This window comes from Triticum urartu, chromosome 5A, assembly GCF_056163025.1.
Source record: "Triticum urartu cultivar PI428250 chromosome 5A, HENAU_Tu73, whole genome shotgun sequence".
NCBI lineage: Eukaryota > Viridiplantae > Streptophyta > Magnoliopsida > Poales > Poaceae > Triticum > Triticum urartu.
The window spans coordinates 333,188,054-333,216,024 of record NC_141877.1 but is presented as its reverse complement, the minus strand read 5'-3'; positions in this window follow the sequence as shown (position 1 = coordinate 333,216,024).

Below are 27,971 nucleotides of genomic sequence, written 5' to 3'. Positions count from 1 at the left end.
CGTGTCACCAAGATCAATCTATGGAGTCATCTAGCAACGAGGGAGGATTGGATCTACATACCCTTGTAGATCGCGCGCGGAAGCGTTCAAGTGAACAGGGTTGATGAAGTCGTACTCGTCGTAATTCAAATCACCAATGATCCTAGCGCCGAACGGACGGCACCTCCGCGTTCAACACACGTACGGAACTGAGACGTCTCCCATGCCTTGATCCAGCAAGGAGGAGGGAGAGGTTGATGGAGATCCAGCAGCACGACGGCATGGTGGAAGTAGCGGGATTCCAACAGGGCTTCGCTAAGCGCTGCGGGAGGAGGGAGATGTGTCACGGGAGGGAGAGGGACGCGCCAGGCCTTAGATTGGTTTGCTCCTCCTTTTCCCCACTATATATAGGGCCAAGGGAGAGGGGGAGGCGCAGCCCTTGCCCCTTCCTCCAAGGAAGGGTGCGGCCAAGGGTGGGGAGGAATCCATCCTCCCCAAGGCACCTCGGAGGTGCCTTCCCCCTTTAGGACTCTCCCCTTTTTCTCTTCTCTTGGCGCATGGGCCTCTTAGGGCTGGTGCCCTTGGCCCATATAGGCCAAGGCACACCCCTTACAGCCCATGTGGCCCCCCGGGGCAGGTGGCCCCACCCGGTGGACCCCCAGGACCCTTCCGGTGGTCCCGGTACAATACCGATGACCCCGAAACTTGTCCCGATGACCGAAACAGGACTTCCTATATATAAATCTTTACCTCCGGACCATTCCAGAACTCCTCGTGATGTCCGGGATCTCATCCGGGACTCCGAACAACATTCGGGTTACCGCATACTAATATCTCTACAACCCTAGCGTCACCGAACCTTAAGTGTGTAGACCCTACAGGTTCGGGAGACATGCAGACATGACCGAGACGTTCTCCAGTCAATAACCAACAGCGGGATCTGGATACCCATGATGGCTCCCACATGTTCCACGATGATCTCATCGGATGAACCACGATGTCAAGGACTTAATCAATCCCGTATACAATTCCCTTTGTCTATCGGTATGTTACTTGCCCGAGATTCGATCATCGGTATCCAATACCTAGTTCAATCTCGTTACCGGCAAGTCTCTTTACTCGTTCCGTAACACATCATCCCGTGATCAACTCTTTGGTCACATTGCGCATATGATGATGTCCTACCGAGTGGGCCCAGAGATACCTCTCCGTTTACACGGAATGACAAATCCCAGTCTCGATTTGTGCCAACCCAACAGACACTTTCGGAGATACCTGTAATGCACCTTTATAGTCACCCAGTTACGTTGTGACGTTTGATACACCCAAAGCATTCCTACGGTATCCGGGAGTTGCACAATCTCATGGTCTAAGGAAATGATACTTGACATTAAAAAAGCTATAGCATACGAACTACACGATCTAGTGCTATGCTTAGGATTGGATCTTGTCCATCACATCATTCTCCTAATGATGTGATCCCGTTATCAACGACATCCTATGTCCATGGTTAGGAAACCGTAACCATCTATTGATCAACGAGCTAGTCAACTAGAGGCTTACTAGGGACATGGTGTTGTCTATGTATCCACACATGTATCTGAGTTTCCTATCAATACAATTATAGCATGGATAATAAACGATTATCATGAACAAGGAAATATAATAATAACCAATTTATTATTGCCTCTAGGGCATATTTCCAACAGATGGTTGGCCACCTTGACGGGGGATCACCTGCCGGAGTCCGAAATCGTCGAGGGTTCTGGCGCAGTGTCCGGCTGGGACCCGAACTCGAAGCCCGTAGGAGCCTCGCTCCCTTGGTACCCATGGTCCGGGAAGTCGCCGCAAGGCGCCCCCAGGACCGCCTCCCCTTGGCTTGGTGCCTGTTTAGACAACACCTCGGCATTGTCCGTAGGGCGAGGGGTGGAAGCGGTCGGAAGAGAACCACTGTTCATATCCGATGTTCCCAACGAGCCGCTCAAACGAAGGTACGTCAAGACGAGCTTGGGACGGACTGCATAATCATGTTCGGCGTGAGGAAAGGCAGTATAATAAAACATATCATGAAGTACTATGGTGTCCGGACACTTACGACTTCGCCAGGGGCTTGTCCCCGGGCAGCCACTCGTCGCCGCTGTCGGCGGCCGTCGTGGCACGGTCCGGAAGGAGGGTCCTTCTCTTCTTGGACCCTTCTGCCTCCCCAGATGGGTCGGCCTTCCTTTTCTTGTCTCCCCCAGCTGGGGGGGAGAACTTTTCTCCTCCTCCTCGTTTGCATGGGAGGAGTGTGCGTCAAAATCATCATCTGACTCCGATACGACCGTACGCTGGAGACCCTTTCGGGTCCCCGCGGTCTTCTTCTTGGTCTTCTGTACTGGCACCTCGTAAGGTGTCGGAGTCAGCATCTTCGTTAGAAGAGCGTCTGCAGGATCTTCGGGCAGCGAGGCTGGGTTGTCGAGCTGCTCCGCCATATTTATCCAGTCCTGTTAGTAACATGGGAGCTTAGATCCTACACATAACTAAACCTGGGCAAACAAATACCCCAAGAAATATAAATGCTTACCGGACGGGCATGGCGCTTTGCGCTGAGTCCTCGGTCTTCGGTGAGAGGGGGAGGGATCTCACCGCTCTTGAACAGCACCCTCCAGACGTCCTTGTGCGTCGTGCCGTAGAGCTCTTGCAGCATCTGGTGATTGGCCGAGTCGAACTCCCACAAATTGAATGCCCGTCATTGGCACGGAAGGATCCGGCGGACGAGCATAACCTGGACCACGTTGACAAGTTTAATTTTCTTGTTCATCATGTTATGGATATAGGTCTGGAATACGGTTAGCTCTGTCGAAGAACCCTAGGACAGGCCCTTCTCTTTCCAAGAGGTGAGCCACGTGGGGATTCTGGATCGGAATTTGGGGGCCGCCACCCAGTTGGTGTCGCGCGGCTCGGTGATGTAGAACCACCCTGATTGCCGCCCCTTTAAGGTCTCCACATAGGAGCCTTCGAGCCAGGTGACGTTTGGCATCTTGCCCACCATGGCTCCTCCGCACTCTGCCTGCTGGCCGACCACCACCTTTGGTTTGACATTAAAAGTCTTCAGCCACAGGCCGAAATGGGGCTTGATGCGGAGGAAGGCCTGGCACACGACGATAAACGCCGAGATGTTGAGGATGAAGTTGGGGGCCAAATCATTAAAGTCCAGCCCATAGTGGAACATGAGCCTGCGGACGAACGGGTGGAGTGGAAATCCCAGTCCGCGGATGAAGTGGGTGAGAAAAACTACCTTCTCATGGGGTTTAGGCGTAGGGATGATCTGCCCCGCATTCGGCAGCCGATGCACGATATCCGCAGACAGGTATCCGGCTTCTCGTAACTTTTTGATGTCCTCCTCCGTGACGGAGGAGACCATCCACTTGCCTCCTGCTCCAGACATGCTTGGAGTGGTTTGAGAAGGAGAACACGAGCTTGGGCACTAGAGCTCGAGTGTGCGGGAATGGGTAAGCAACAAGAAGAAGGCATGCGTGAAAGAAAGTAAACCTTTGCCCTTTATAAGGGCGGAGGAGGCGATGAGTCTCCCCACTTGCATGGCAAAACCGCTTATTCCCCAGGCGCCGCAATTGATGGTGTGGCTGGGTTACCCACGTCCGTATTGATGAGAATCTGGTGATAAGGGGAACACGATCTCTGCTTTGACAAGACGTGTCAAGAAAACCGCCTCGCGATATGTGCGGAGCTAGTTGGAAAAAACGGTTCGAATAATGACCAGGGCATGGCATGATGTCATGCTATCAAAACGTGTCAGCAGATTAGATTTGTGGAAATATTCTCTCTGCGGTGGTATGTGGAATTTATTTTGCAGGGCCGGACACTATCCTTGTATTCAAAATTCTTCCATGATGTATTCAGAGGAGGAACCCGCCTTGCAATGCCGAAGACAATACTGCGCGCCGGACTCATCGTCATTGAAGTGTGGTTCAGGGGCTACTGAGGGAGTCCTGGATTAGGGGGTCTCCGGACAGCCGGACTATATCCTTTGGCCGGACTGTTGGACTATGAAGATACAAGATTGAAGACTTCGTCCCGTGTCCGGATGGGACTTTACTTGGCGTGGAAGTCAAGCTAGGAAATACGGATATGTATATCTCCTCCTTTGTAACCGACCTTGTGTAACCCTAGCCCCCTCCGGTGTCTATATAAACTGGAGGGTTTTAGTCTGTAGGACAATAGACAATCATACCATAGGCTAGCTTCTAGGGTTTAGCCTCTCTGATATTGTGGTAGATCTACTCTTGTAATACTCACATCATCAATATCAATGAAGAAGGATGTAGGGTTTTACCTCCATCAATAGGGCCCGAACCTGGGTAAACATCGTCTCCCCTGCCTCCTGTTACCATCCGCCTTAGACGCATAGTTCGGGACCCCCTACCCGAGATCCGCCGGTTTTGACACCGACAATGGGCTTCTTGTCAAGCAAAATAGTTTCATAAAAGTCTTGTTGTTCCTCTGTGTGAAACCTGTAGTCAAATGCAGTCCTTCAACTCACAGCATAGGGATAAGACTGTCTCCACAATCTCAGTCCAGCATCTTTTCTGATGTGCATGTCTTCAGCTACTGGATGAGTATCATTGTTGTCTGCGATCTTGGGCTTCCATTTTTCTCAAAATCATCTTCTTCTTCTTCAGCCTGAGGCACTGGGGCCTTGTTCTTTTCTTCAGTAGGTATACTTCTGGTGTTCCTCTTAGGCTTACTGGACTGCTGAGCTGGATCTTTGGGAGCTGTCTTGGGCTTTGATGGAGCAGACCCTGACTTTATAGCATCTCCCATAAGCTTCTGAGCTTTGGGTGCTGGTGCACTCCTCTTCCTCTTCCTCTTCTTCAGAGGGATCTCTCATCATGGTGGGCTTGCCAATGACTCTGGCAATGGTCTTCTTGACACTTTCCTTCCTTTTCTTGCCTTCTCCACCTTCTTTGGGTTCAAGAGTGAACTCCATTGTCTCTTGAGTAGAGGCTCTGGCCTTAGACATAGGAATTCTCTTTGCTGGAGCCTTCTTATTCATTCATGGCTTAACTGTAGCAGCTATGCCATACTCCTTTTTCAGCACCTTCTTCTTGGAGCTTACTTCCTCCTCAGAGGCAACATCATCCTCATCCTCAGATTATGAGGTTCTCTTCTTCCTAGATCTGGTGGCTGCCTTTGGCAAGTTACTGGGAGTGCTCCTGCTGCCATCATCAGAAGTGCTCGAGGGATCTGAACTCTCACTCAGCTGCACATGTTCCTCAGACCTGTTCTGACTGTCGCTCTGATCAGACATCTCTGCAAACTCACTGAAAGCAGACCCTGTGAATAGATGTAGGTGAGATAGAGTGGATGAGCATCACAAAGTGCAGAGTTTTTGCAAAACAGATGACTTAAAAACTTGGTTTTAGTTCTCCACAGAAAGCATTTCGGAGCTACCGGTTTGTAAACTCGGTGACATCGAAGCGGCTTTTGGAACCTAAACTAGTGAACTCGGTCAGACCGAGTCGCAGTTCAGTGGCACCGAGACTGCTAGGGTTTCACAAAGAATTGAACTCTGTCACACCGATTTGTAGTTTTCGGTCAGACCGAAAATTCCAAGTGTTATGGCCTAAGCCAAATCGGTGAGACCGATTTCTACAACTCGGTCGGTCCGAGATGAGTTCGGCGGAGACCTAACCCTAAATTTTCAAATCAAATCTAACCTAAAGGATGTTTTCAGTGGATAGAGTGTTTGCATACGTGGTAATGATCATGGCAAAACAATGTGCTATGAATTAGAGGTAAAAGAAAAGCACAAGGGTCGAACCCATACCCTAGTTTGGTGGGAGTTCTCTACGGCAACAACGGCGGAGCAGATTTCTGTTGACGGCGATGGAAACCAGCAGCGGGAGGTCGCTGGCGGCGAGGAGACGATCCGGAGACCCGAGGAGGCAAGGCAGGACACACGCGCGGGCTGAGGAGTTTGAAGAAATTTCCAAAATCTCACCTGTGGGTATATATATATCCCAACCCTGTCGGTGTGACCAAGTGGAACAACTCAGTGGCACCAAGATGCAGAATCGCAAGCAGTTACTGCAACTCGGTGTGACCGAAAAGTTCAAATCGGTTGCATCGAGATTGAAAACCTAGATCAACTTAGTGATCTCGGTGTGACCGAAATGGATGACTCGGTCATACCAAAATGCACAAAGAGATTTTGGAAGTTTAAGTCTATGACAAATCGGGGACTCCGAGTGATCCTCACACAGAGTGGTTCGAATCTGACTTGATCAAACTTTTTGATGTAGCATGAATAGAGTTTGAGACAAGAAAATCATAGAAAGCTAGAGGAAGTCCTTAGGCATTATTGTCCATCCATTTGGCAAAAGAGAAAAAGCCAAACAATCAAGGCAACAAATGGATGTCCTCGAATGAGTAAAATATGCAACCAACATGCTCACACAATAGGATGGCAAATGAAATATGTGGCAAAGCATGCACAATCACTCTAGCATCTATCAAGCAATTTGGCGATTACTAGGTCATCTATATATGAGTATATTGACTGAGGAGTCAAATGAGAACATTTGATCGTAGGTCATACTCATTATTTAAGCACAAGTGGGGTTACCACTTTTACATAATGCATTGTTGTGTTCACATCATTAGAGTTGCTTTAGCTCAATTGATTAGAGTAAAGCTCCCCCTAGATGTGATATCCCCCCCTAGGAGGGATGAACTAACCTTGGGTTTTGTCGATGATGACTTCAGGTAGGTGTTGAAGATGTAGGTGCTCAAAGTTGATGTAGATCATTTGGAGCAATCCTTTGGAGTGAGTTGCACTTTCAATACCTACACGGGTTAGTCCCACAAGGAACAAACAAGGATATCCATAGACATAGAGTGATATTCACATGAGATGATGTCCATGAATGCATTAGGTTACTGTAGCGACCAGACCTCAAACGGTCAAATCTTTGTGCTCTGATGTCATCCCTGGATCAGTAATGCTGACACCACACAGTACTTGAAGGATTTATAATAGAGTAGCAATCACACACTTATTACATCGAGTGTCTCAAAAGAGAACTTATTACAATAAATATGGCTTAAGGCCATCTAATAATGATAACAGCGGAAGGCTTGGAAGATAAGTGAGTCCATCAACTCCAACGGCATCACTGAGTATAGAACCACGACCTAAAGGCACCTTAATCGCCGTATGAAAAGTCTGCAACATTAACGTTGCAGCCCGAAACGGGTCAGCACATGGAATATGCTGGCAATGTAACACATAGAGAGTAATGGAATAAAATAGGCTATTCTATATGCATATATGGCTGGTGGAAAGCTCTATGGTTACAGTTTTGCGTAAAGCCAATTTTTCCCTACTGCAAAGGAATACATTTCATTTAACTATCATGGTAGTTGTTAAACATTGAGAATGGTTGACAGCATTCTCAATCCCAATTAAGCATCATCATTAAAACCCAACAATTAACTTTAGAGTAACATGATGAGATTCACATGATAATCCAGGTACTAGATACTCAAGATGTCCATAACCGGGGACACGGCTAACCATGATTAGTTTATACACTCTGCAGAGGTTTGCGCACTTTTCCCCACAAGACTCGATCTCCTCCGTTGGTTTTCTCGCACTACATGGTGTTTGAGAAACGGATGACCGAGACATAGTCTTTCGGAAGCGCTAGCACCTTACGAACGGGTAGACCGTACCAACCTACATCCCCTACATCTGCTAGTCTACCACTATAAGAGTTCGCACGACTTAGTCAACTATGCTAGAGCCCATAGTAGCTTGTGGCTGCACACAGAAGTTTCTAGTATGAATAATCTCATGATCCCTTTGGGCCTGGGTGGCGGTCCAAAAGAAAACAGGCAATCGTTGGAATACCCAGGTGCCTCAATCCACCCAGATGTGTGTTTAGGTTGCCACCTTAAATGAACCATTAATTAACAAAGCTCACATATGTCATGGATACACTCACCCAATCCACGTCTACTAGCATAGCATAGCAAAAATAAGAAAACATAGAGTAACTCCCAAAGGTTTGATAATAAACAGGTAATAGGTTCTACCTCAACTACTCCCCAAACACACAATTTAGATCCTAATCATGCAATGTGTGAGGATTGATCTAATGCAATAAAACTGGGTAGTAGGAGGTATGATCAAAGTGTTACTTGCCTTGCTGATGATCCGGGAAACTTAGCGATTCGAAGTAGCAAGCGGCGCACTCCGGGTACTCTATCGCAAACAAACAAACATACAATAAGTACTCAACTAATGCATAGGTAAAACTCGAACAAGAGAACTAACCAGAAAGTTCAACTTAAGAACTCCGGTTGACAAAAAGAATCAAAACGAACGAAGCAACGAAAGACAAACGGCAAGAGAAACAAGCTTCGTTTACTATTCTGGGTCTAAGGCAATTTTTACAGTGGCAAAACTTGTTTGAGTTGGTTAAACGGAAAGAGGGTGTCAAGACGAAACTCCATGCACTTGAATCGCCTGATTCCGATAAACGAGCAAAAAGTTAAACTAGAACGAACATCGGATCAGAGATCGCGATCAGAAAAACCGCGGATTTAATCCGAGAAAAAGAAAATGACGAACAGTTAACGAACGAACGTTCGTTAACAGAAACTAAACGAAAAACGTGTTCGTTAAAACGAACGGACGAATGGGCGCTCGCAAAATAAATAAACCGGAAAAAACCGATCTATTTATTAAAAATCAGAACTAGGGTTTTCAAAAAAACCAAAACGGTTTTTTTCCAAAAACCGGCCGGCGACTACCTCGGCGGCGGCGGCTCTCCGGCGGGGCTCCGGCAGGGCGGCGGGGCGGCGGCAAGCGGCAGCGGCGGCGGCGTGCGGCAGCGCAGGCGACGGCGGCATGCGGCGGCGGCGCAGGCGGCGGCGGGCTGCGGTGCGGGGCGGCGGGGTGAGGGTAGGGCGGCGGCGGGGCGGCTATTTAAGAGGGGGAGGGGAGTTGACTTGGGGGAGGGGGCGACGGGCGGCGGCGGCTCTGGCTCGGACTCCTCCACGAGTCCGGCGGGAAGGCGGCGGCGGCGGCTTGGGCCGGCCTGGCTCGGCTGGGCCCTTGGCCCAGTCGGGCACGGGGTTTTTTTTTAAACAATTTCGCTGAACCTAAAAAAATTCTAGAAAAATAAATAAAAATCTAAAAATGCCAAAACAAATTTTCTCCGTCTAAATAAAATATTTAGAACAGGATGAACATTTTTTGGCTCTAAATGCAATTTTTGAAAACGTGCAATTTTTCCTAAATTTGAATAAAATAGCAAATAAATCCAAAATAAAATCTTATTTGATTTTTTTATTAAGTCCTCAATATTTCTTTATTTTGGGAAAGTCATTTTATTCCCTCTCTCATATTTTTATAAAAGAAATAATTGAAGATAAAATAAATAAAATCAGATGATCCTATCTTCAAAATTTGAGAAAAACTCAAATATGAAAATATCGAAATCCCCAACTCTCTCCGAGGGTCCTTGAGTTGCGTAGAATTTCTAGGATCATCCAGAAAAGCAATAAAATATGATATGCAATGATGATCTAATGTATAACATTCCAAATTGAAAATTTGGGATGTTACAAACCTACCCCCCTTAAGATGAATCTCGCCCTCGAGATTCGGGTTGGCTAGAAAATAGGTGAGGGTGGTCCTTCAGCAATTCTTCCTCTCGCTCCTAGGTGGCTTCATCCTCCGTGTGGTGGCTCCGCTGAACTTTGCAAAACTTGATAACCCTGCTGTGGGTGACTCGACTGGCATACTCTAGAATCTTAACTGGTTTCTCCTCATAGGTCAAATCACTGTCCAACTGAATTTCTTCCAGTGGCACTGTATCTCTTAGCGGTATATCAGCCATCTCTGCGTGGCACGTCTTTTACTGGGAAACGTGGAACACGTCGTGAACTCCTGACAATCCTTCGGGCAATTCCAACTTATAAGCTACTTCTCCCATACGCTCCAAAACTTCGTATGGGCCTACAAAACGTGGCGCTAACTTTCCCTTAACTCCAAAGCGCTTAACTCCTCGAAGTGGTGATACTCGAAGATAAACTCGGTCTCCGACTTCGTAAACTATCTCCTTGCATTTAGAATCTGCGTAGCTCTTCTGCCTGGACTGGGCTACCTTGAGCCTATCGCGAATCAATTTCACTTTCTGTTCAGACTCCTTAATCAGATCCGGTCCAAAAAACTGACGGTCTCCAACTTCATCCCAAGACAATGGGGTCCTGCACCTCCTTCCGTACAAGGCTTCGAAAGGGGCCATCTTCAAACTGGATTGATAACTGTTGTTGTAAGAGAACTCTGCATATGGCAAATTCTCGTCCCAACTAGATCCGTAATCTAGCGCACAAGCTCTTAGCATATCCTCCAAAATCTGATTGACTCTCTCGGTCTGTCCATCTGTCTGCGGATGGAAGGCTGTACTAAACTCTAGTCTGGTACCCAAAGTTTCATGCAACTGATTCCAGAACTTTGAGGTAAATTGGGTTCCTCTATCTGATACAATGCTCTTTGGAACTCCATGCAGACATATGATTCTGGTCATGTATATCTTTGCTAACTTTGCACTGGTATAGGTAGTCTTCACTGGAATGAAATGGGCTACCTTTGTCAAACGATCGACTACAACCCATATTGAGTCATAGCCTGAACGAGTTTTGGGTAAACTTGTAATAAAGTCCATGCCTATCTTAGCCCACTTCCATTCGGGTATCGGCAATGGTTGTAGCAATCCTGCTGGCTTCTGATGCTCTGCCTTTACTCTCTGACATACATCACAAACTGCTACATACTCCGCAATATCCTTCTTCATTCGGGTCCACCAGAAAGTATCCTTCAAATCCAAATACATCTTGGTATTTCCTGGGTGAATCGAGTATGGTGAATCATGTGCCTCTTGTAGAATTAACTTCCTGGTCTCCGAATCATTAGGCACATAAACACGGTCTTCAAACCATAGGGTATCGTGCTCATCCTCATGAAATCCCTTAGCTTTTCCTTTGCTCATTTTCTCCTTAATAGAGGCAATCTCCTTGTCAGTCCTTTGAGCTTCTCTGATCTTATCCATCAAGGTAGACTGAATCTCCAATGCTGCTACATAGCCTCTCAGAACTATCGCCAAACATAGCTCACGAAGGTTTTCAGCTAACTCCCTTGGTAAATCTCCCGTCATTAGGGTGTTGAAGTGGCTTTTACGGCTCAACGTGTCAGCTACTACGTTAGCCTTTCCGGGGTGATAATGTAATCTCATATTGTAATCCTTGATGAGCTCCAACCATCTTCTTTGCCTGAGATTTAACTCTTTCTACGTGAAAATATACTTCAAACTCTTGTGATCCGTGTACACCTCACAATGGTTTCCAATGAGAAAATGTCTCCAAGTTTTCAATGCATGCACTACGGCTTCTAACTCCAAATCATGCATGGCATAATTCAACTCATGAGGCTTAAGCTGTCGTGAGGCATAGGAAACAACTCTTCCTTCCTGCATAAGCACTGCTCCAAGTCCTCGACGTGAAGCGCCGCAATACACCTCATAATCCTTGGTCTGATCTGGCAAAATCAGCACAGGTGATGTAACCAAACGTTTCTTCTGGGGTGGTAAGCAAAATTGACTTACTGGCACATTCAATATTCCCTTCATACTTTGACAACCAATCCATGCCTAGTATCACATCCAATCCTTGAGATTCCAACACTATTAGGTCTGAGGGAAATACGTAGTTACCAATCCTTAATGGTAACCGATCACACCATATGCTAGCCATATACTCTGCTCCAGGCGAGGTTACTAACATGGGTGACCTAAGGGCTTGGGTTGGTAGTTTATACTTATCCACAAATCCCCTTGATATGTATGAATGCGATGCACCAGTATCAAAAAGAACGAGTGCAGTAAATGACCTAACCAAAAACTTACCGATTACTGCATCTGGCTGCTCTTCAACCTCCTCCACGTTAACGTGGTTCACCTGTCCCCTGTTGAAAGGGTTCGGCTTCTTCCCAGAGCTTCCATTGCCATTTCCATTCTGTGATTCAGGACATTCGTTGGCATAATGTCCGGTCTTCTGGCACTTAAAACAAGTGACTTGGCTCAGGTCTTTCTTGGCTGGGGTTGATGGGTTGGTGCGGTTCTGGCCGTTGCTTCCTCCATTCCCATTACCATTCTTGGTGCCATTGTGATTGTGCGAGCTACCTCCTCCATGGGTATGCTGGAAATGTCCTCCCGGTCTAGGGGTAAAACGTGGTTTCTGTTGAGCTCCAGAATTGTACTTCCCTTGTCCATACTTCCTCTTGCGGTTCTCGATCTGCTGCTGCTTACCTTCAATCATGAGAGCACGATCTACCAACTCCTGGTAGTTGTTGAAGGTTGCTACCATCAACTGCATGCTCAACTCATCATTCAGTCCTTCCAGAAACTTCTCCTGTTTAGCTGCATCCGTAGCAACGTCATCTGGGGCATAACGTGCTAACTTACTAAAGTCCTCCACATACTGGCCAACTGTCCATCCTCCTTGGCGTAAGTTGCGAAACTATCGCTTCTTCATGGCTATAGCTCCTGCTGAAACATGGGCAGTACGAAAAGCCTGCTGAAACTGGTCCCACGTGACAGTGTCGACAGGGGAAGTGGCTGTGAAATTCTCCCACCATGAGGCTGCGGGTCCTTCAAGCTGATGTGCGGCAAACTTCACCTTTTCTGCATCTGTGCATCCTGCTGTGGTCAACTCTCTAGCTGTCTTGCGGAGCCAATCATCTGCTACTATCGGCTCGGTGCTACTGGAAAACACCGGCGGATTCAGCCTAAGAAAATGGGCTAAGTGATCAACAAGTGGTGGTGGTGGTGGTGGGTTGTTGTCGTTGTTGTTCCCCTGATTCTGATTCTATACTAGTAGCTGCATCAAAGTGTTCTACTGTTGGATCAACTAAGTGAGCTCCGGTGGGAAGGTAAATCTGGGGTCACGTCTTGGAGGCATCTGAGGGTTTATAAAAGATGAGATTTAAGAATAGAGGGGCCTAAAGAGAAAACACTACCCATATGCACATGAGGCAAAAGCAAAAAATTCACTTCATTCGATCAATCAAACAAGGGCATACAATCGATCTAACTATCGCAAAAAGTGCTCGGACTACTATATTTACATGGTGGACTACTACTACTGTTGGGGTGGTCTACTAGAAATATTCTTCGGTTGCAGACTCCATTATATCTGCTCCAGCTTCATCAACATAGTCATCATCGCTATCATCTGGATCCGAGTTGGTGTCGTCGATGATGATGTAGTCTTCTGGGCGAATCTCCTTGGGTTCTTCGTCTTCTTCTACTGGTGTAGGGCCTCCCATAAATATTCCGATCTTCTTGATCAGATCGTCATTCTTCTCCACTAATACTTTGATTTACTCTTCATAATCTTCACGTGTAGCCTTGAGTTCTTCCTCCAGTTCCTTGATTCTTGTCCTTGCTTTCTTCAGATCTATCATGTCGGCGCACATCTGATTCTCCTGACGTCGAATGTGCTGGTTTAACTCCTGGATAAAAGCTGCAATTGATCTATCCTTCCTGGTGCTGATCATCTCCCAGTGCTCATCTCGGCGCCCAAAAATCTGGTAGATAGTATCCTTGAGATCATTGCGGTAAACTTCTCTTATGCGTCCCATGGCAATGTGAGCTGCCACGCTTTTTCCTAGACTCCAAGTTGGTGCATCAAAAGAAAACTCTATGGGCTCAGTGACTGGCATGAACGTCCTTCCTGGAACTTGAACTTGAATCTTCCAGCGCTCTTCTTCAGGTAATGTGGCGTTGTAGATTCCGGTGAAGCTTGGTACTCCTATGTTCAGGTATCTGGTGACTTCCTTCAAGTGACGTCCAAAGGGTGTATCTTCATCCGGTTGTATGAACTTGTTCCTTGCATCCGCCATCCTAAAAGAGTATAAAAGATGAGAGGTCAGAAGGAGAAGAGTAAGTAGTGATCTAGGGCTTTAGCTTAGTGGTCGTGTCCTACAATCAGTGTGTGCTCTGATACCATCTTGTAGCGACCAGACCTCAAACGGTCAAATATCTGTGCTTCGGTGTCATCCCTGGATCAATAATGCTGACACCACACAGTACTTGAAGGATTTATAACAGAGTAGCAATCACACACTTATTACATCGAGTGTCTCAAAAGAAAACTTATTACAATAAATATGGCTTAAGGCCATCTAATAACGATAACAGCGGAAGGCTTGGAAGATAAAGTGAGTCCATCAACTCCAACGGCATCACTGAGTATAGAACCACGACCTAAAGGCACCTTAATCGCCATATGAAAAGTCTGCAACATTAACATTGCAGCCCGAAACGGGTCAGCACATGGAATATGCTGGCAATGTAACACATAGAGAGTAATGGAATAAAATAGGCTATTCTATATGCATATATGGCTGGTGGAAAGCTCTATGGTTACAGTTTTGCATAAAGCCAATTTTTCCTTACAACAAAGGAATAAATTTTATTTAACTATCATGGTAGTTGTTAAACATTGAGAATGGTTGACAGCATTCTCAATCCCAATTAAGCATCATCATTAAAACCCAACAATTAACTTCAGAGTAACATGATGAGATTCACATGATAATCCAGGTACTAGATACTCAAGATGTCCATAACCGGGGACACGGCTAACCATGATTAGTTTATACACTCTGCAGAGGTTTGCGCACTTTTCCCCACAAGACTCGATCTCCTCCGTTGGTTTTCTCGCACTACATGGTGTTTGAGAAACGAATGACCGAGACATAGTCTTTCGGAAGCGCTAGCACCTTACGAACGGGTAGACCGTACCAACCTACATCCCCTACATCTGCTAGTCTACCACTGTAAGAGTTCGCACGACTTAGTCAACTATGCTAGAGCCCATAGTAGCTTGTGGCTGCACACAGAAGTTTCTAGTATGAATAATCGCATGATCCCTTTGAGCCTGGGTGGCGGTCCAAAAGAAAATAGGCAATCGCTGGAATACCCAGGTGCCTCAATCCACCAAGATGTGTGTTTAGGTTGCCACCTTAAATAAACCATTAATTAACAAAGCTCACATCTGTCATGGATACACTCACCCAATCCACGTCTACTAGCATAGCATAGCAAAAATAAGAAAACATAGAGTAACTCCCAAAGGTTTGATAATAAACAGGTAATAGGTTCTACCTCAACTACTCCCCAAACCCACAATTTAATTAGATCCTAATCATGCAATGTGTGAGGATTGAACTAATGCAATAAAACTGGGTAGTAGGAGGTATGATCAAAGTGTTACTTGCCTTGCTGATGATCCGGGAAACCTAGCGATTCGAAGTAGCAAGTGGCGCACTCCGGGTACTCTATCGCAAACAAACAAACATACAATAAGTACTCAACTAATGCACAGGTAAAACTCGAACAAGAGAACTAACCAGAAAGTTCAACTTAAGAACTCCGGTTGGCAAAAAGAATCAAAACGAACGAAGCAACGAAAGACAAACGTCAAGAGAAACAAGCTTCATTTACTATTCTGGGTCTAAGGCAATTTTTTACAGTGGCAAAACTTGTTTGAGTTGGCTAAACGGAAAGAGGGTTTCGAGACGAAACTCCAGGCGCTTGAATCGCCTGATTCCGATAAACGAGCGAAAAGTTAAACTAGAACGAACATCAGATCAGAGATCGCGATCAGAAAAACCACGGATTTAATCTAAGAAAAAGAAAAACGACGAACAGTTAACGAACGAACGTTCGTTAACAGAAACTAAATGAAAAACGCGTTCTTAAAACGAATGGACGAACGGGCACTCGCAAAATAAATAAACCGGAAAAAACGATCTATTTATTAAAAAAACGGAACTAGGGTTTTCAAAAAAAAAACCAAAACAGTTTTTTTTCCAAAAACCGGCCGGCGACTACCTCGACGGCGGCGGCTCTCCGGTGGGGCTCCGACAGGCTGGCGAGGCGGCGGCAAGCGGCAGCAGCGGCGGCGGCGTGCGGCAGCGCAGGCGACGGCGGTGTGCGGCAGCGGCGCAGGCGACGGCGGGCTGCGGTGCGGGGCGGCGGGATGAGGAGAAGGCGGCGGGGGGGCGGCTATTTAAGAGGGGGAGGGGGTTGACTTGGGGGAGGGGCGACGGGCGGCGGCGGCTCCGGCTCGGACTCCTCCTCGAGTCCGGCGGGAAGGCGGCGGCGGCGGCTTGGGCCGGCCTGGCTCGGCTGGGACCTTGGCCCAGTCGGGCGCGGGTTTTTTTTTAAACAATTTCGCTGCGCCTAAAAAAATTCTAGAAAAATAAATAAAAATCTAAAAATGCCAAAATAAATTTTCTCCGTCTAAATAAAATATTTAGAACAGGATGAACATTTTTTTTGGCTCTAAATGCAATTTTTGAAAACGTGCAATTTTTCCTAAATTCGAATAAAATAGCAAATAAATCCAAAATAAAATCTTATTTGATTTTTTTATTAAATCCTCAATATTTCTTTATTTTGGGAAAGTCATTTTATTCCCTCTCTTATTTTTATAATAGTAATAATTGAAGATAAAATAAATAAAATCAGATGATCCTATCTTCCAAATTTGAGAAAAACTCAAATATGAAAATATCGAAATCCCCAACTCTCTCCGAGGGTCCTGTAGTTGCGTAGAATTTCTAGGATCAACCAGAAAAGCAATAAAATATGATATGCAATGATGATCTAATGTATAACATTCCAAATTGAAAATTTGGGATTTTACAGTTACCTTGTCCCTTGTCTTACCAACAAGAGGGTTTGTGACTCCTTGAACTAGTGCAAGATATGGAAGTTGTTTGCACTTTTCCTTGCCAAAATGATATGAGTGAAGTATGTTGGCGGAGTCACCCTCAAGAACTCTCTAGTTCTTCTTCTTCGGGATCCACACCATCTTTATGGGAATCCTTGGAGTTGTAGTCGTACTTGATGAAGTAGAACTTGATGTAGTCTTGGGAACCCACTTGACCAATGCCTTAGGGGCTTCTTCAAATGCATCAATCTCCTATTGAAGCTTGTCCTTGCCCTTTAGCTTATCGTCTTGTGGTGGAAGATCATCTTGAGCTTGTGTTCCTTGGAAATAAGTAGGATCATACTTCTCTTGTTGGGGAACAAACTTCGTCTTGGGGTATTGATCTTCTTCCCACACAACTCCATTGGCATTGAACTCTCGTTCAAAACCAACACCTTGATTCTTCCGGTGTCTTCCTTGCTTGCGTACAATTTCCTCAAATTGCTTACTTTCGGCAAGACTCTTTTAAACACCTTTCTCTATAATTCCCTTCAATAAGCTATTTTCTTGCTCAAGTGTAACTTGGCTAAGAGAATCATTAGTGGAATCAAGAGAACTACTAGAAGCAACATCATTGGATTTAGCATGATTATTGTTACTACTAGAAGAAGAATCTTTCTTACTATTGTTGCTAGATTTAACTTGAGGCATGTAAGTAGACAAGAGTAAACGCTTGGCAATGTAAGAAGAACTTTTCTTGCGAAGATCATCATTGATCGCTTTAAAGAACTCATGCTCTTGATCAAGGTTGAGCTTTTCGAAGCGTAACTTCTCATGAGTCTTTAAAAGTTCTCAATGATTTTCCAAGGTAGTTTCATGAGCTAACTTAAGAGTGGTTAGTTCTTTAGTTAGACGCTCAATCTCCTTCTTATCATCGTCATTCATTTTATCTTGATTAGCATGATTAATAGCAAGTTCATCATAGTTTTCATCACTAGAATTGTCAACAAGTAAATCATCATCACCTAGCAAATCATCTTCATCACTATTGAAATCAACATACTCAGGGTGTGATACCTTTGGGCCTTTAGCCATGAAGCATCTTCCAATTCCTTCATTTGGTGAGTCAAATATGTCGTAGGAGTCGGTTGACACAAGTGCTAGACCGGCAACACCTTCATCTTGAGTATATTCGGAGTCGGAGCGATAACTTCTTTCGGAGTGATTGTCGGAGTCGGAGCCGGATACCCATTCACCAACATGAGCTTGATGTCTTCATTTTGTGTAGCTCTTTGATGACTTGTCCTTCCTTTCCGAATCCTTGCTTCTCCGAGAGGGTCTTCGCTCATAACGATCATCTCTACTCCTTCTCTCTCTAGGTGGTGATTCTTCTCTTCTACTTCTTCTTTTGGGAGAATCTTCTCTTCTTTTGTAGGGAGCCGTACACTCATTGGAGTAGTGTCCGGGTCTTCCACAATTGTACCAGTTACGTTCACGACTTGAAGATCATTTGTCATTGTAGGACCTTGACTTGGAACTTCTTTCCTTGCTTCTACTCTTATAGAACTTGTTGAAGTTCTTCACCATTAGGCTCAATTCCTCATCGAAGGTTTGTTTCTCACTTGATGATGTGGGAGCATCACATGAGGATTTGTAAGCACCACTTGACTTGTTGTGGAGCTCTTCCTTATCCTTAAGTGACATCTCATGAGAAACAATTCTGCCAATGACTTCTGTTGGCTTGAGATCTTTGTAATTGGGCATCATTTGGATCAATGTGCACACTGTATCATATTTTCCATCCAAGGACCTTAAGATCTTCTTGATTATTGCCATGTTGTTCTAAAGGACTCTCAAAATAATATAAGTGAAGCATGAGAGATCAATTATTTCTATAATATAGAACCACCGCCGTGCTCTAAAAGATATAAGTGAAGCACTAGAGCAAAAACTATATAGCTCAAAAGATATAAGTGAAGCACATAGAGTATTCTAAAAAATTCCAATTCATGTGTGTGTCTCACAAAAGGTGTGTACAGCAAGGATGATTGTGGTAAACTAAAAAAACAAAGACTCAAATCATACAAGACGCTCCAAGCAAAACACATATCATGTGGAGAATAAAAATATAGCTCCAAGTAAAGTTACTGATGAACAAAGACAAAAGAGGGGATGCCTTCCGGGGCATCCCCAAGCTTAGGCTTTTTGGTGTCCTTGGATTTACCTTGGGGTGCCTTGGGCATCCCCAAGCTTAGGCTCTTACCACTCCTTGTTCCATAATCCATCAAATCTTTACCCAAAACTTGAAAACTTCACAACACAAAACTTAAAAGAAAATCTTCGTGAGCTCCGTTAGCGAAAGAAAACAAAACACCACTGCAAGGTACTGCAATGAACTCATTCTTTATTTATATTGGTGTTAAACCTACTGTATTCCAACTTCTCTATGGTTTATAAACTCTTTTACTACCCATAGATTCATCAAAATAAGCAAACAACACACGAAAAACAGAATCTGTCAAAAACAGAACAGTCTGTAGTAATCTGTAACTAACGCAAACTTCTGGAACCCTAAAAATTCTAAAATAAACTTCTGGACGTGAGTAATTTATCTATTAATCATCTTCATAAATAATTAACGAAGTATCACTCTCCAATAAAAAATGGCAGCAATTCTCGTGAGCGCTAAAGTTTCTGTTTTTACAGCAAGATCAAAAAGACTTTCCCCAAGTCTTCCCAACAGTTCTACTTGGCACAAACACTAATTAAAAGAATAAAACCACATATAAATAGTGGCTAGATGAATTATCTATTAAATAACAGCAAGGAAAAATGTTTGGTTGTCTCCCAACAAGCACTTTTCTTTAAAGCCTTATAGCTAGGCATCTAGATTTCAATGATGCTCACATGAAAGACAAGAATTGAAGCACAAAGAGGGCATCATAAAACATGTGAAAAACACATCTAAGTCTAACATACTTCCTATGCATAGGCATCTTATAGGTAAACAAATTATCAAGGCAAGCAAAAAGTAGCATATGCAAGGAAGCGGAAAGAAACAATAGCAATCTCAACATAACGAGAGGTAAATTAGTAACATCAAAATTTCTACAACCATATTTTCCTCTCTCATAATAATTACATGTAGGATCATAAGAAAATTCAACAATATAGCTATCACAAAACATATTCTTAACAAGATCCACATGTATGCAAAGTTGACACTCTTCCAAAATAGTGGGATTAAAATTAACTAAAGTCATGACCTCTCCAAACCCACTTTTATCAAAAATTTCATAAGATTGAACATTCTCCAAATATGTGGGATCTAAAGTTGACACTCTTCCAATAATATTGCAAACATTATTATCAATCTCATATTCATCATGGGGCTTAAATAAATTTTCAAGATCATAAGAAAAATCACCCCAATCATGATCATTGCAACAAGTAGTAGACATGGCAAAACTACCATCCCCAAGCTTAGGGTTTTGCATATCATTAACACAACTGACATTAAGAGAATTTATAATAACATTATTGCAATCATGCTTTTCTATTGAAAGATCCATCGTGAATCACTCCATAAAGTACTTCATCACAATTTTCAGATTCACGAATTTCAAGCAAAACTTCATAAAGATAATCTAGTGCACAAAACTCACTAGCAATTGGTTCATCATAATTGGATATCTTAAAAAGATTAGCAAGCGGATGAGGATCCATAGATCTTAGGTTCTCTGTTTAGCAATAAATAAACAACTATTCCAACCAAACGAGCCATGTAAGACATCAAAGCAAATGGAAAGACGAACAGAAGAAGGGCGAATAAAATGGCAAGGGTGAAGTGGGGGAGAGGAAAACGAGAGGCAAATGGCAAATAATGTAATGCGAGGGATAAGAGTTTGTGATGGGTACTTGGTATGTCTTGACTTATGCATAGACCTCCCCGGCAACGGCGCTAGAAATCCTTCTTGCTACCTCTTGAGCACTGCGTTGGTTTTCCCTTGAAGAGGAAAGGGTGATGCAGTAAAGCAGCATAAGTATTTCCCTCGGTTTTTGAGAACCAAGGTATCAATCTAGTAGGAGACCATGCGCAAGTCACCTCGTACCTACACACACAAATAAGAACCTCGCAACCAACGTGATAAATGGGTTGTCAATCCCTTCACGGCCACTTGCAAGAGTGTGATCTGATAGAGATGATAATAATAAGATAAATATTTTTGGTATTTTTATGATATAGATTGAAAGTAAAGATTGCAAAATAAAGTAGATGGGAAACTTGTATGATGGAGAATAGACCCGGGGGGCCATAGGTTTCACTAGTGGCTTCTCTCAAGATAGCATAAGTATTACGGTGGGTGAACAAATTACTATCGAGCAATTGATAGAAAAGAGAATAATTATGAGAATATCTAGGCATGATCATGTATATAGGCATCACGTCCATGACAAGTAGACCGAAACGATTCTGCATCTACTACTATTACTCCACACATCGACCGCTATCCACCATGCATCTAGAGTATTAAGTTCATAAGAATAGAGTAACGCCTTAAGCAAGATGACATGATGTAGAGGGATAAACTCATGCAATATGATTTAAACCCCATCTTGTTATCCTCGATGGCAACAATACAATACGTGTCGTTTCCCTTTCTGTCACTGGGATCGAGCACCGCAAGATTGAACCCAAAGCTAAGCACTTCTCCCATTGCAAGAAAGATCAATCTAGTAGGCCAAACCAAACCGATAATTCGAAGAGACTTGCAAAGATAAACCAATCATACATAAAAGAATTCAGAGGAGACTCAAATATTGTTCACAGATAAACTTGATCATAAACCCACAATTCATCGGATCTCGACAAACACACCGCAAAAGAAGATTACATCGAATAGATCTCCAAGAGAATCGAGGAGAACTTTATATTGAGATCCAAATAGAGAGAAGAAGCCATCTAGCTACTAGCTATGGACCCGAAGGTCTGAAGTAAACTACTCACACATCACCGGAGGGGCCATGGAGTTGATGTAGAGGCCCTCTGTGATCAATGCCCCCTCCGGCGGAGCTCCGGAAAAGGCCCCAAGACGGGATCTCTTGGGTATAGAAGGTTGCGGCGGTGGAATTAGGTTTTTGTGGTGCTCCTAGATGTTCGCGAGGTACGTGGATATATATAGGAGGAAGAAGTACGTCGGTGGAGCAACAAGGGACCCACGAGAGTGGAGGGCGCGCCCAGGGGGGTGGGCGCACCCCCTGCCTCGTGGCCGCCTCGTTGATTGCTTGACGTCCACTCCAGGTCTCCCGGATCACGTTTGTTCCAAAAATCACGCTCTCAAAGGTTTCATTCCATTTGGACTCCGTTTGATATTCCTTTTCGGCGAAACACTAAAATAGGAAACAAAATAGGTTAGTCCCAAAAATGATATAAAAGTGTAAAAGTAAGCCCATTAACATCCAAAATAGATAATATAATAGCATGGAGCAATCAAAAATTATAGATACGTTGGAGACGTATCACTATGCTATATCTATGCTGAGAACTATCTATGTCTCTACTCTCTACTCTCTACTCTCTACTCTCTATCTCTACTTCTCGATCTCAGCACTCCGGGCCCACAAAAACTGGCTATTCCGGCATTGTAAACGCTTTTTTAAAGCATCGTGTGTTGCGCTTCTTTTGGAGATGCTCTAACATGGCAGACAAGTGCTTTAATGTTGCCCACAAGATGCGTGAGTATTACTAGTATATTTTTCTTGCCATGTTGAGATTTTAAAACCACGAGTGCAAACATGCAGAGGAGCAATGAAGACCAAACACGGTATATTGGGGACATCTTCAAGGAGCATGGCAAGTTAAAGAGGAGCTGCACCGAACCCGTAAAACGAGCTCTGGTAAGTAACACCCTTTCAATTACTTTCGTTTAGCCTCATGTTCTTCGATGTGTATATGTTGTAGTTTCTGTTTCTCTTAGCCTCGTGTTCTTTGATGTGTAATAAGAAGAGTCTTAATTGTCCTAATGCTTTCATTTTTAGCTTGATGTAGGAAGTGGGTGTTCTCACCTTGTAGTCTGTTTTTATATTTTTCCTTTTGAATTCACTTCTCCAAGTCTTGTTTATCTGGCTTCTACTAAATGGATCTGGGTTTCTCTAAGTATTGATCTAAAAAAGAAGTAACTTCATGTCAAGATGCAGTTCCCGCGAGGAGGGAAGTATGGTCAACCTCGAGATCATGTTTCCAAAATGAGGCTAGATTATACACAAGGTGCCCGTTCCCTAATGATGTTGGATTAGACAAAAGGTGCAAATTCCCAAATGATGCTGGATTACACACAAGCCAGGTGGAGTCGTTAATTGTTCGTGTCCTCGTTGTGGGAGTCCTGGATTAGGGGGTCTCCGGACAACCGGACTATCTCCATTGGCCGGACTGTTAGACTATGAAGATACAAGATTGAAGACTTCGTCTCGTGTCCGGATGGGACTCTACTTGGCGTGGAAGGCAAGCTAGGCAATACGGATATGTATATCTCCTCCTTTGTAACCGACCTTGTGTAACCCTAACCTCTCCGGTGTCTATATAAACCGGAGGGTTTTAGTCCGTAGGACAACATACAATCATACCATAGGCTGGCTTCTAGGGTTTAGCCTCTCTGATCTTGTGGTAGATCTACTCTTGTACTACCTATATCATCAATATTAATCAAGCAGGACGTAGGGTTTTACCTCCATCAAGAGGGCCCGAACCTGGGTAAAACATTGTGTCCCCTGTCTCCTATTACCATCCGGCCTAGACGCACAGTTCGGGACCCCCTACCCAAGATCCGCCGGTTTTGACACCGACATTGGTGCTTTCATTGAGAGTTCCTCTGTGTCGTCGCCGTCAGGCTTGATGGCTCCTACTATCATCGATAACGATGCAGTCCAGGGTGAGACTTTTCTCCCCGGACAGATCTTCGTGTTCGGCGGCTTTGCACTGCGGGCCAATTCGCTTGGCCATCTGGAGCAGATTGAAAGTTACGCCCCTAGCCACTAGGTCGGGTTTGGAAGCCTAAGCTACACAGCCGATATCCGTGGAGATTTGATCTTCGACGGATTCGAGCCTCTGCCTTGTGCGCCACGCGGTCACGATGAGTATGACTTAGCTCTCCCATCAGACAGTGTTAAGGAGATCGCACCAGCAGCCGCTTTGACCCTCAATTCGGAGCCAGTTGCGCCTTCCGCGGACAGGTGGATAGACCCCGCCACGGAGGCCTTACCCTCAGCGGTGATCGAGCCGAACATCAACCTTTACCTTGCACGAGAGCCGTGTTGTTAAACTGCCGGATCCTTCTCCGGCCACGGACTCCGAACCGCCTACGCCCGTTCCTATCGAATCTGATTGGGCACCGACCATGGAGTTTACCTCCGTGGATATTTTTTAGCACTCGCCCTTTGGCGACATACTGAACTCGTTAAGGTCTCTCTCCTTATCAAGAGGATCCTGGCCAAACTATGTCCGGCAGGACTGGGATGTGGACGACGAAGAAATTCGCGACCCACCCACCACCCACTTAGTAACCATTGTCGATGACTTAACCGACATGCTCGACTTCGACTCCGAAGACATCGACGGTATGGACAACGATGCGGGAGACAAAGAGGAACCACTACCCATAGGGCACTGGACGTCCACCTCATCACATGACGTATACATGGTAGACACACCAAAGGAAAATGACGACGAGGAACGGAAGGACGCAACGAAGGGATGTCCCCTCGAGAAGCAGTCAAAGCGGCGGCGTAAGCGCCGCCCCAAATCCCGCCTCGACAGAAATAATGATCATACAGACCCAGCGTTAGAGCAGGGTGAACCACTGCCGGACCACGGCAATGCGGAGAATCAAACCGAACAAACCAACTCTGTCAAGGATAATAGTCCGGAGGACATAACACCGGACAGACACCCGGAGCAACAAAATGCCCATCAAAGGCTTGTTGCCACTGCGATGAGTCTAAAAAGGCAGAAGAAAAGGCTCAAGGTGGCACAAGACACACTCCAAATCAGATGGAGTAAAGTACTCAACACAGCAGCGAAGTATGGCGGTAATCGCCTCACCAAGAGCTACCCAAAGCGGAAGTTGCTACCTGAATTCGATGAGGAGGCCTTAGATCATCCGCAACAAAAAATTAAAACGGCCACCCGGCCGGATAGACGACCTCACGGCCAACATGGAGCGGCAAGCAACGCCGCACAGAAGCCAATACGCGATCCACGCAAGTGCTCGCATCAAAAGGACGGAGCAACTAGATCCATCTATGGACCGCGCAAGCGCGCTCCAGCACACGATGCAACACACCAAACATCCGGACACCACGGCACGCCCAGATACAGGGGCGCCGCACACCCCCTATGTTTCACCGATGAGGTGCTGGACCATGAATTTCCAAAGGGATTCAAACCCGTAAACATAGAGGCATACGACGGAACAACAGACCCTAGGGTCTGGATTGAGGACTATATCCTCCACATCCATATGGCTCGAGGAGACGATCTCCACGCCATCAAATACTTACCCCTCAAACTCAAAGGGCCAGCTCGGCACTGGCTTAAAAGCCTCCCCGGAAACTCCATTGGAAGCTGGGAAGAGCTCGAAGACGCTTTTCGAGCAAATTTTCAAGGGACTTATGTCCGACCTCCGGACGCGGACGATTTGAGTCGTATAACTCAACAGCCCGGAGAGTCAGCCCGAAAGCTTTGGAATAGGTTTCTTACTGAAAAGAACCAAATAGTCAACTACCCGGACGCCGAAGCCTTGGCAGCTTTTAAGCATAGCGTCCGTGATGAATGGCTCGCCAGACACCTTGGCCAAGAAAAGCTGAGAACAATGGCAGCATTAACAAACCTCATGACCCGCTTTTGCGCGGGTGAGGATAGCTGGCTAGCCAGATGCAGCACCAGCGACCCCAGTACATCCAAAGCTAGAGATGGAAACGGGAAATCACGGCGCAACAACAATAACAAACGCCGGAATAAAGAAGACAACACGAAGAGCACGACAGTAAACACCGGATTCAAAAGCTCTCGGCCAAGTCAGCAAAAGACGCGCCAGACACGAACTGTCCAGCCTAAACAAAATTCTGGACCAAGTATGTCAGATCCATAGCACCCCTGGTAAACCAGCTAATCATACCCACAGAGAATGTTGGATCTTCAAGCAGTCTGGCAAGCTCAACGCCGTACACAAGGGGGAGGATACACCAAGCAAAGACGAGGATGAGCCTCTCAAGCAAGACACTGGGGAACAAAAGAAGTTTCCACCCAAAGTCAAAACAGTCAACGTGTTACACGTGATCAAGGGAAGCAAAGCGGTACTCCCAGAAAGATATGCCGAAGGGCCTATCACCGCGAAATCCTGCCACCGATCGTCTCAAACGATCACTTTCGACCATCGTGATTACTCAGCAAGTATCCGGCGTGCAGGATGTGTTGCCCTGGTATTAGATCCAATAATTGATGGATACCACTTTACACGAATCCTGATGGACGGTATCAGCAGTTTAAACCTGATATACCAGGATACAATCCGCGAAATGGGGATAGACCCAACGAAAATCCGCCATAGCAGCACTACCTTTAAAGGAGTAATGCCAGGCCCAGGGGCTCATTGCACGGGCTCCCTGCTACTAAAGGTTATATTCGGCTTCCCCGATAACTTCCGTAGCGAACATTTAACCTTCCACATTGCTCCGTTCCAAAGTGGTTATCAAGCACTACTTGGACGCGAAGCTTTTGCTCGCTTTAATGCAATACCTCATTACGCTTCCCTCACACTCAAGATGCCCGGTCCACGTGGCATCATTACAGTGAACGAAAATATTGAGCGATCTTTGCGCGTCGAAAAGAATGCGACTGCCTTAGCAGCCGCACACTAAAAACGGCCTCACCAACTAAAGCATTCGATAGGTCATCAAGACCACGGACACGGTTAGACGAGTCCGGCGCAGCTATATGTAATTCATACCGGATTGAGGGCCACACCCCTATTACAAATACAAGGGGCTCAACGCGCGCAGACAAGTGGCAATTTTTTACTCATTTTTAATTATATATGGTTTCTTTAAAAAACTACCTTTTTGCATGACAACTTTTTCACCTAAGTTCCTTTCTTCTACAGATGACCATCGTGCTACACCCGCCAGGATACGGCACAACGGAGACACAGGCGCAGACGTGCAGTAGGGACCCGCTCCAAGGATTCTTTTTAGATTAAGACCCTGCGTAAACCTTTTTTACTGTCTCTTGTTGATAACATCCCTCGAATTCTTAGCACAATTGAGAAGGATGCTGACGTCTTGGCATGTGGCCACGTCAGAATAATGCACGTACCTGGACACAAGGGGCTTCTTACAAAGGGCACTATTTAGGCCCAGTTTATACCATAAAGACCGAATACCTTAGGGAGTGTTCGGCGTCGCGAGTTTGGCCTTATATGCATCAGCTCCGAATCATTGTCTTTGGTCAAATGTTGGGTTTTCCCGGCTCCTGTGTTTTGGTGCCTTACGTTCTGCTTTATCGGCTAAGGCAGCACCAGGAGAACTACTGTGATTGTGCCCTGGTTCATCCGGACGAGCACCTCAGTAGAGAAAGCCGAAAACTGACTATCATGATATAGCGTGAGACTGGTCAACCACTCATGACCTATCGGAATGTTAGAATTCCTCCGCCTTAACGAAGGGCCGTTTTCCGGCCAGGCATGTACGCACCCCGAGATTGGGAGAGTGCGGAGCCACCAGGGGCTATCTAGTAGCCCCACTGTCAAACTCCTATCGCTAAGTGAAAGTGTTAAAGCATTATAGTCCGGTTGCCTCGTTCGCTGCGCTATCACCTCCTTAATAGGACCAAGACGTTGGGTTAAGTGTGAACATGCGTTTTTTGCGAGCACCTCCGCATTATATGCGTGGGGGTTGAAGCCGACGACTGCAATCTTTCAGGTTATATACATATATACATAAACGGCTGCACAGGAGGCATCATATTACTTTCCGGTAAAAGTATAAATATAGCGTTACTATATTTCATAAAAACATTGTGTTTACAATGGGAATACATGTCACTCAAACATAATATTCTTCGAGCACTGGGACTCTCTCAAACGAGCACCCTCAAGAACCTCTTCAAAATAGTGCTCGGGAGCTACTCGGCCTATGGCCGAACCTTGCGC